Source organism: Bombyx mori, chromosome 13, assembly GCF_030269925.1.
Source record: "Bombyx mori chromosome 13, ASM3026992v2".
Classification (NCBI taxonomy): domain Eukaryota; kingdom Metazoa; phylum Arthropoda; class Insecta; order Lepidoptera; family Bombycidae; genus Bombyx; species Bombyx mori.
In genome coordinates this window covers 8,215,972-8,226,218 of record NC_085119.1, presented here as the reverse complement: position 1 = coordinate 8,226,218, position 10,247 = coordinate 8,215,972, and the positions used below count along the sequence as shown (strand labels likewise).

The window sequence follows — 10,247 nt, the reverse complement described above, 5'->3', positions numbered from 1 at the left end:
GTTGTTGACGCTGTTAAATTTTATTGGCAATTTATTTTTCTTGTACAGCAGAGATTTCGTAGGTAATGTTTGTCTTTTTATGTTCCCGTGAACAGTTTGTGTAATCGTTCTTTGATAGCGGCTATTTATTTCGGGACCACGCCGAAGTACCGATAAACTGTAATGACGCCCTGAATAACATGTATTGGACTGTTTTTGATTGTTATTGGGTATCTGTTTTTTTTTTCATTAATGCATTATAGGATTTTCAATTAACGGTAATTAGTATTCGACAAGCGATTAGGATACAAGAAGCGACAGTACTAAAAGTGTTTTTGAAGTAAGCTATGAGTTGAAATCTCAAAAAAGTGTGTGTGTCCGCTCCGACGCACGACTGGAGTTTACTGGATATAAAAAATTAAACGAAACAATACGAGAAATAGTTCTATATTACGACAACACGATACACTACAGATTATTAACAAATTAACGAGACACAAAACAAACGACTAACAAATATATGAAAATACAATAATGAGAGAAACGCGCGATCAGTACGAGGCTTTGTGGCGGACTGCCGGCGCAGCAGCCCGGCGTCACCTGCAATAACGCGGCCGCGCGTTGGCTCCTGATTGGCGCGCGCACGCATCACGCAATCAGGAGCCAATCAGGCGCATAACGCATTTCGTGTAACATGCTAGTACGATTTTGATTGGCGCGCGCACGCATCACGCAATCAGGAGCCAATCAGGCGCATAACGCATTTCGTGTGACATGCTAGTACGATTTTGGTCCCCATAATTTTCATACCCCGGGCCTATATATGTAAATCGATTCTAAAGGAGTAAACTCCAAAAAAAAAAATTGTGTGATATTTTTTGTGTATTACACAAAAACTTCGCACTGTCGCAACGTTTAGTCACGAAAACCGTAGTTACAGTATGCATATTTTATTAGCAGATGACAGGGAATAGATAGTACCTATAGTACTTCAGTCGTCGTGGCCTAAAGGAGAAGGCGTCCGGTGCATTCGTGTTGAGCGATGCACCGGTGTTCGAATTCCAGGCGGGTACTAATTTTTCTAATGAAGTACGTACTCAACAAATGTTCACAATTGACTTCCACGGTGAAGGAATAACATCGTATAATTACTGGAACTCTTGTGAGTCTGCGCGGGTAGGTATCACCACCTTGCCTATTTCTACCGTGAAGCAGTAATGGTTTGAAGGGTGGAGCAGCCGTTGTAACTATACTTGAGACCTTAGGACTTATATCTCAAGGTGGGTGGCGCATTTACGTTGTAGATGTCTATGGGCTCCAGTAACCACTTATCATCAGTGGGCTGTGCGCGCGTCTAGCAATCTAAGCAATAAAAAAAAACCTAATGATTAAAATGGGTTAGGGCTGCAATTAAAGCAATCGCTGTTATTTTTGCATTACTGCATCCAAAAGGTTCGTTTTTGAAACTGGTGACTCGCTCTGGATATGTGTACGGCTGTAGCAGAATATTACGCTTATAAGAACTATACGCACAAACAAAAAACATAGCGACATACACATATAGAACAAGTACTAATTTAGTTCTTGTAGTTAGGAATCGGTCGGGCAATAACTTAAATTGGTCAACATATATAATTGTATTACATATAGGAATGTTATTAGTTAAGGCAAAACGATATTTAGTCTAGTAAACTTCTTCTCATTTGGGGAATCGTAGGTTGCTAAAACAAACTTAAACAAGTAATGATATTATTTCAACAACTTCGTTAATATATGGAAACTTACTTATTTGCTCAGAGTTCGGTTCTGTGAATTTGTCTGATTATTTTTTCTAACTATAAGAATATTGAAAAAAAATCGGTTAATTCATAATTTAATTGTAGAGGCACTGCAATGTATCACATTCGTAAATATTTCTGCCGGCGAAGCAGTTATTTATTTCCATTTTAAGGGCGAAACTAGCTTTCTTTTATTACTGTACATACGTACCTAAATTAATTAATGGTATACCGACTATTAAGTGGGTATTGGAGCTAATCAATACCATAACGGTTGCAGTTATCAAGACAGTAGGAAAAGCGTAACTGCTTTGTACCTGAGGTATAGATGGTTTACAACAGCCACTCCTACTAACCTATTTTAGTCCCTGATAGATTAAAAAAATGATTTATTTGATTTGAACTCTTTTTTTTTTTCCACAGGAGAAAATCGTCGGATTTCCACCCGCACGGCAGGTGGGGTATGTGGGAGTCGAACCTTACTAAAAAATCCTGGACCGGGCGGGAGGCCAGTCGGAGCTATTGAGACGGCGGGACAGGGTTTACGCAGAGCATATTACATCCATCCCGCCTATCTAGTAAAATTTCGGACTGACTACCAACGCCTTACCGTCAAACCTTTCAAAACGTTTGGTTTTATTCGAAACTAGCTTTTGCCCGCGACTTCGTCCGCGTGGAATAGTTCACAAATAATGCTTTATTTTAGAACGAATTTGGTTAGCATAAAAAACGTTATAGTGAGCCAACCTTAACATATAGACATATGCTGTCGCGAACTTTTTTTTAGATCTTTTAAAGGGGAACAATTCTGTCATACATTATTTTAGCGAAACTTTAACCGTTTCCGCAGCGCACGCAGCGGAAGCTCTCAAAAGGGAAAAAAACCCGATTTTGAAACATTCCTTGGTGCTCCGCTTGTATTTTTCTTAGCGTGATTTTATATAGCCTATAGCCTTCCTCGATAAATGGGCTATCTAACACTGAAATAATTTTTCAAATCGGACCGGTAGTTCCTGAGATTAGCGCGCTCAAACAAACAAACTCTTCAGCTTTATAATATTAGTATAGATACTATTTCTCTTCATAGCAGTAAATATTAGGACCATGACTCAGGAAATGAATATAAATGATAACTATCGTGATTGCGGAGGATCCTCGACATACACGTGCCTTAATTGATATAAAATGCTTTGGCTCGTGGCGGCATACATTGCATTTGTTTTCTTTAAGCCTCTCATGAGTTACTATTTATTTGTTAGAGTAAATGTTTGAAATCAGTCTAGTAATGACTTGTAAACTTCTTTGAATCAATCTGATGTATGAAATTTGTCTGAGTTTGTCTGTTTGTTTGTTCGCGCCTTCGTTGTTTATGCGGTTGATTTGAAACTATGTAACCCCAAAAGTCCAAAACGAATCCACAAGCTACCGACCAATAATCCTCCTCCCATCTATAGGCAAACTCTACGAGCGTCTCCTTCGAATAAGCCTCTTGGACTTTATCGTTTCGAAAGACTTACTCATCGAACTCCACGAACAGTTCGGACTCCGCGCCAAGGTCTCGTGAGTCCAGAAAGTGCACCGCTTTACGAACTACATCTTAGTAGCATTCGCTCCTAGTACTGGTGGTAGGACCTCTTGTGAGTCCGCACGGGTAGGTCCCACCACCCTGCCTATTTCTGCCGTGAAGCAGTAATGCGTTTCGGTTTGAAGAGTGGGGTAGCCGTTGTAACTATACTGGGACCTTAAAACTTATCTCAAGGTGGGTGGCGCATTTACGTTGTAAATGTTTATGGGCTCCAGTAACCACATAACACCAGGTGCGCTGTGAGCTCGTCCACTCATATCTAAGCAATAAAAAAAAAAGCCTTTTTCTTCGATATCGCTAAGCTGTTGGACAATCTGTCACAATGGTTTGACTAATAAGCTGTACAACACGGGAGTGCTAGACAGAGTCATGCTCATCCTACGAGATTTCTTGTCGAACCGTTTATTTCAGTAACGAGTCGAAGTAGTCCGCTCTCCCTCTCTTGTCGAATCTCGGCTAGAGTCTCGTATGGCTCCGCTCTCTCCCCACAACTCTTTAGGTTGTATATCAATGGTATACCCCGGTCGCAGGTGATATGGCTATTTGCTACATCAGTAGGATCATGTCGTTTATCCATCACGAACTCCAGGCCGTAGCCACTATGTTAGGACAGTGGTTTTGGAAGTGGCGCATCAAGATCAGCCCCATGAAAAGCGCAGCCGTACTCTTCGCGATCGCTTTCCCGACACAACTTCAAGCATTCTTTCCCGTATTAAGCACAACGACCCTATCCCCGCGACTTTTTTTGACCAGCCCATACCGCGAAACTCAAGTATATAGAGATCACCCACGATAGAAGAATGACCCGCGTTCATACTTTGTCGACTTTATCCCCTTAATAATAAAGTAGCATTCTACAAAACTTACACGCATATGGTGGTGATTTATTCAAGTGTAGTGTTTGCTCACGCGGCCCGCACTCACATAAACATCATCTAAGTCATCCCGTTTTTGCAGGATCGCCATCAGAATGCCATGTTATGTAAGGAATGTAAAAATTCACGAAGATATAGCATCATAATAAGTATGTTTCTGAAGACAGCGTCAGAATGCTTCTACGAGATAGCAGCGCAGCATGATAGCTCTCTTATTGTGGCTGCAAATTACTTACCCGACCCAGACAACGGGGCAACAAACAGGCACCGCTTTGCCTACAGATACAGTTCATTGAGTTACTCGCCAGATCTTTTCAGTGGGTCGCAATTCCGATCCAGATTTAGCGAAGTACTGCTCTTGGTAGGTCATATTTTTTTGTTCATTGCTTATATGGGTAGAACAATTGCTGTTAAGAGGTGACCGGAGTCCATAGCCATCAAAAATTTAAATACATCTACTCATCTTGAAATATGAGTTCTAAGTCACTGTTTTTACAGTATAACGGCTACCTCATCCTTCAAGCCGAAACGCATTATGGCTTCACAGCAGATATAGGTGGGGCGGTGCTACCTACCCGTGTAGGGTGGTACAACGCCCTACCACCAGACGTTAGCAATTTTCAGGCTGAGCCCAGTGAGCTCGCCTAATAGCCACAATAGCCCCTCGACGCTAGTGGCGGATTAGGCAAAAAGAGATTGTGCGCTATAACTTACCCAACACGTGGTTTGGCGGGATATGTGTAAGATTTTGGTTGTGTGGTGTCGAGCCTAGCACTACCCCATCTGTTGCAGTTGGAAGGGATCCGAGAATGGGAAGTAGCATTCTCTGAATATTATAGCATAATTTGGCCGTCGCCAACTGGCTTTTTTGCTAGTACCGTAACACCCTCAGAGGTGGGTAATATATAATTGTAACTTAACTAATAACTTTGTCGCACGGTATTGAAATATTTTGATTCGAAGGAATGCAGTCGAGACTTCAACCTCAAGGTTGGCTACATTCATGTTGTGATGTCACTGGACACTAAATTAATTAATTAAAAAAATAAACTAATTAGACTTGTGAATACGTCTACCCAAATAGTCCAAAAAAAATCTATGCGCTTGTATACATGATGCATCAGGATTTGCCACAAGCAAACAATATATGGATAGGCAAAAATATATTAGTTAATATTTGTGAGCAAAAGAAGAAAAAAAAAACGAGTAAATATTGTCCCCAAAAAGTAATAAAATAAATGAAAGACGAAAACATATAAGCAATTTAAGAAGATCGAAGTTATTAATTTGATGTAAATAGTATCGTAGATTTCATTTTCAGTACATATATATAATAATTTATTTAGTTTATTAGTATTCAGAGAATATAGTGTACATTGCTATAAAAAACCAAATGTGCTTATAGTTTTTTACTATTCTAGAGAGCAGGTGTTTCTTCGTGAAACAAAAAAGACGAAACATTGTGCTAACGATACTCCAAGGAAGATACAAATACTCTAAGAAATATTTATGGAGGTTTTTCGGAATGGAATCCCCGAGGAACGCAGCACGACGCCTTGCCCTCTGAAAATAAGGGAAAACACGTTTCAAATCCCTTGCCACGTATAATTCTTAATACTTGGATTATAGAATGGCTTCTTAAATCTTTGCAGAAAAAAGATAACAAGCAATTAGGGTTTGGTGATAAAGCAAATCGGCTTGCGGAGGATCTCCGTTAAAAATGCAGAGGATTCAACTTTTTTTTTCTTAACGAACTTCATTTTTATAGTCGATTGGTTTTAATTTTAAGGTTATATTCTTCTCGTACAAAGTAGGTAAATCAAATGCCTGCTGTCTATTCAGTAATAATATAATAAATAAAGGACAGTAGAAGAGCTATTGATTAAAATTTGCTGCTATTCTCAACGGTGAAACCTGTTCGGGGTTGTTGTTAAACCTCTTGTGATATCATTGTAATACTATTTATACATGTTAATATAATATTATTTTCGATTTTACAAGTACTTCACAGTTTTCATGGTTATATACAATTGTGTCGTTAAGCTGTAGAAGTTTCATTATATTTACGATACGCGAAAAAACCTCTAAAAATAATTTTAATTAGAGCAGAAATTTCGTTACGAAATTTCTAATTCTTTAATCCTAAATCATATAATATGACTTATACAGGATATATTGCAATTATGTTAAGGAAATTGGTCGTGAAACAATTATGCATGGACCTCTGTGGACAAAGCAACCTGTCTATCCATACAAATAGAAATTTCTTATTTTATTATTTGCTTATCTTATTTTTCATGGTCCTTTTAGTGTTGAATGTCTTTTACATTCTGAAACATGAGATCGTAATCTCAGCTGCATTATAAAATTTTGTACCTTTAAATTGGAGCGCATGACTCCAGTGCATTCGTATCTAGCGATGCACCGGTGTTCGAATCCCGTTGGCAAGTACCAAGTTTTTGAATGAAATCCGTACTTAACAAATCGTACTTAACAAATGTTCATGATTGACTTCCACGGTGAAAGAAAAACATCGTGTGATAAAACTCAATATCCGCAAAATTATAATTTGCGTAATTACTGGTCGTAAAACGGCTTGTGAGTCCGCATGGGAGGGTTCCATCACCCTGCCTATTTCTGCCGTGAAGCAGTAAAGCGTTTCGATTTGAAGGCAGGGGCAGCCGTTGTACTACAAAAACGGAGACCTTAGAACTCATATCTCAAGATGGGTGGCGGCATTTACGTTGTAGATGTCTATGGGCTTCGGTAACCACTTACAAAACGGCCATGAGCTCGTCCACCCATCTAAGAAAAAAGCTGTGTGGTGTCGTGGGACACCGGATAGGAACGAAGTTCCTTATTATAAAAATATTAATTGTAAGTTCTATTCGAGGTATAAAGAAAATAATTATTCGGGAATACATTTTTATTATGATTTATTTATTGATAAAAAAATACAAAAATACTTTACAAAGTTATCAACTTTATTTTATTCATAATGATTCATAAAAGGTATATAATAAAAATATGTTATTTTTTGTACGTTATTACAAAGCTAAGTCGTACACTGTGTGCATTACTAATAAAAATCTTACGTTACGGATGTTTTTTTGCCGTTTAGGGTACCCCTCCGCATCGTCCCTTAAGGAACTTCGTTCCAAAAAAATCCTACAGTAAGGATTAGGATTGTAGGGTCATTATACCCTGCTACTATTAATCGACTTCGGTTACCGCTAAGCATAAGGCAAGTCTCGTACTTGATTTCCCATTTAAGCTAATTAAAAAGCCATCTATACCTTAACTTTACTAAGCTTAAAATAAACATCTACCAACAGATTTCTATATGCTTCATTTTATAAATACCAGAACTACACAAGGCTTTGGTATCATATATAAAATGTAGTCTGAATATTCTAAGTATAATCGCATGTATACTTTATAGTGATAACACCCCAATGGGGTGCTTACCTTGTTTTTTTTTTTGCGTTCACCTGCGCCTCGTAAATATTACCAACGACCATAAAATGCATTAGTAAAGTCTGGCTTTGAATAATGCCCGCCCTGTTGTTCTTCCAGCGAAAATATCAGTGGCAAGCGAGAACATGTGTTGTAAATAAAAGTACTAAATTTTATTTTTATCGTATCGAATATCGAAACCAAGTTAAGATATTTTTGTTTCCACAAATACCAAAGACTTTTTTTGGATATACATAGTTATTGTTGGCGATTTAGAAGCCTTGCGACCTTTACCGAAATGGGTGCGCGATCTCGTCAGCTCAGATTTCCGAGAATGTAGCAAAAGTTATTGAGAAATTTGCTATTATTTAATTTAACTTCATGCGATATTATAAAAAAAAAATTCCAGCTAATATTTATGTAGATTATCTCAAAAACAAAGTACAGTCTTATATTATTTCAGATAGAAGTATCCACATAATCATCATCTAATTCAGAAGCGGCCTCCGAAATACCTTGGAAAACCACAGTAAAACAATAATTACCAAGCTGAAATCGATAAAGTGATTTGTATTTCGGTGCAATCTTTAATCTGATTTAAACATCTAGTTTTGGAAAGTCACCAAAGATTAAATAATTGTAGGCTTTGAATATGATACAATCTCGAGATGGCTGGAGAGTATAACCAGCGCACGGTTAATGCTAATTAAGTAATGGCTCTTCGGGGAGGCATTGCGAAGGGTTCACATTAATTAATTAATGACCATTCAGCCTCTCGATATATTAAACTTGATCGGTTTGAATCTTTGAATGGATGTTGTCTGTTTTAGAATGACGTAGTCAATATTTTGAGTTGAACGTGATTTAGTTACGAAAGATGCTTCTGGCTTTCTAATTTGGATGCTAATCTTCTTATTTTATATATAAAAATTAATTGCTGTTCGTTAGTCTCGCTAAAACTCGAGAACGGCTGGACCGATTTGGCTAATTTTGGTCTTGAATTATTTGTGGAAGTCCAGAGGAGGTTTAAAAGGTAAATAAATATGAAAATGCTCGAAATTAAATAAAAATAACAATTTTATTTTCCCTTTGATATGTTCCCCGTCGGACGGATTCCTTTTGTTTGTTTTAAGTTTATTTTATACAAAAGTTTAGGTCTTTTATCTATCGATTGAGGCACTACGAAGTCTGCTGGGTCAGCTAGTCTGTTTATACAAATTTGCTTGAAGGCAAGGACTAACTTATAAATGGAACTAGCCTAGAATGGTACCTCTGTTCACATTACTTCATATATTACATAATTGGAATGATTCTTAAAGCTCTGAAAAAGGTAGCTTAAAATAGTTTTTTTTTATTGCTTTGATGGGTGGACGAGCTCACAGCCCACCTGGTGTTAAGTGGCTACTGGAGCCCATAGACATCTACGATGTAAATGCGCCACCCACCTTGAGATATAAGTTCTAAGGTCTCAGTAAAGTTACGACGGCTGCCCCACCCTTAAAACCGAAACGCATTACTGCTTCACGGTAGAAATAGGCAGAGTGGTGGTACCTACCCGTGCGGACTCACAAGAGGTCCTACCACCAGTCTCTTACTTACTTACTAATTTTTTATATTACGTAGATGGCAGTAAAATGGTAACTGGAGCTTATAGACATCTTAAAGTGAATGCTGCTATCGATTTTAAGACATGAATTCTTTGTTGTTACAGATTATTAGATTGTTTTACTTTTGAAAGAGAAAAAATATATCAAAATATACAGTTTTAATTTATTTTTCGCCTAAATCCATTATGTTTTGGGTTAGCGTTTAAACATTATAATAATTTCTACATTACCTATTTTTCCTATAGTGGAACCGAGTTTATTTTCATGTTGTTTTTATTTTTAGCTTTAATTTCATCACTAGAATATAACTAAATGTATTATTGTTTGCTGCATTTATTATTGTAGTTTATGTAAATACGTTGTTTTGAAAGTGATATTTTGCATGTAAATTAATGAAAGTAAACATAATAAATAAACAAAATTATACAGTTTTGTTATTTGAGTTTTATCAAGATGTGCAAATGTTTTATTGATATTACGAAAATTAAAGACTTGTTTTTTTTTGTCGTAACATTAAGAACTTGTTTTCATAAAAAAAAAACAACGGTTGACCCTTTCAATGGCTTGTATTAAGCAATTAAGCATACAACAGCATTTATGTTTACGTTACGTAAATAAATTTATGTAATTATCACTTTAGTTATATGTTGAATTATTATTATATTCTCAAAAGATTTTATCGTCGAAAAATGTTAGTAAAAATGTAAACCATCTTAGTCATTAGCAAAAAAAAAAAAATCGCACGCAAATACCGATCTTTGTAAAACTGTTTACAGCAAATATTTGAACGATTTAAGATTGAGGAAGTGACGACATTGTTATTATCGCCTCAATCCTGGCCGAGCTCAGAAACAATCTTTGGCATTCACGCTTCAATCGGATACCGAGCAGTAAAATCTCTGTTATGATTTCCATCGACGATTTTCATCTTCAGATATTACTCGTTCAATTTCACGACCTTACATCT

At 37.1% G+C, this 10,247-nt stretch overlaps 2 long non-coding RNA genes across 2 annotated transcripts; both read left to right on the top strand.

The window, feature by feature from the left end:
- On the top strand, nucleotides 1–7,316 carry LOC110385513 (uncharacterized). Its single transcript, XR_009974600.1, has 4 exons — nucleotides 1–62; nucleotides 2,181–2,218; nucleotides 4,300–4,578; nucleotides 5,639–7,316. It is a non-coding gene; the product is annotated as an uncharacterized LOC110385513 (long non-coding RNA).
- An 877-nt stretch (nucleotides 7,317–8,193) lies between these two features.
- Nucleotides 8,194–9,704, top strand: LOC134200045 (uncharacterized). The gene is made up of 2 exons (XR_009974784.1): nucleotides 8,194–8,706; nucleotides 9,385–9,704. It is a non-coding gene; the product is annotated as an uncharacterized LOC134200045 (long non-coding RNA).
- Nucleotides 9,705–10,247: the final 543 nt, after the last annotated feature.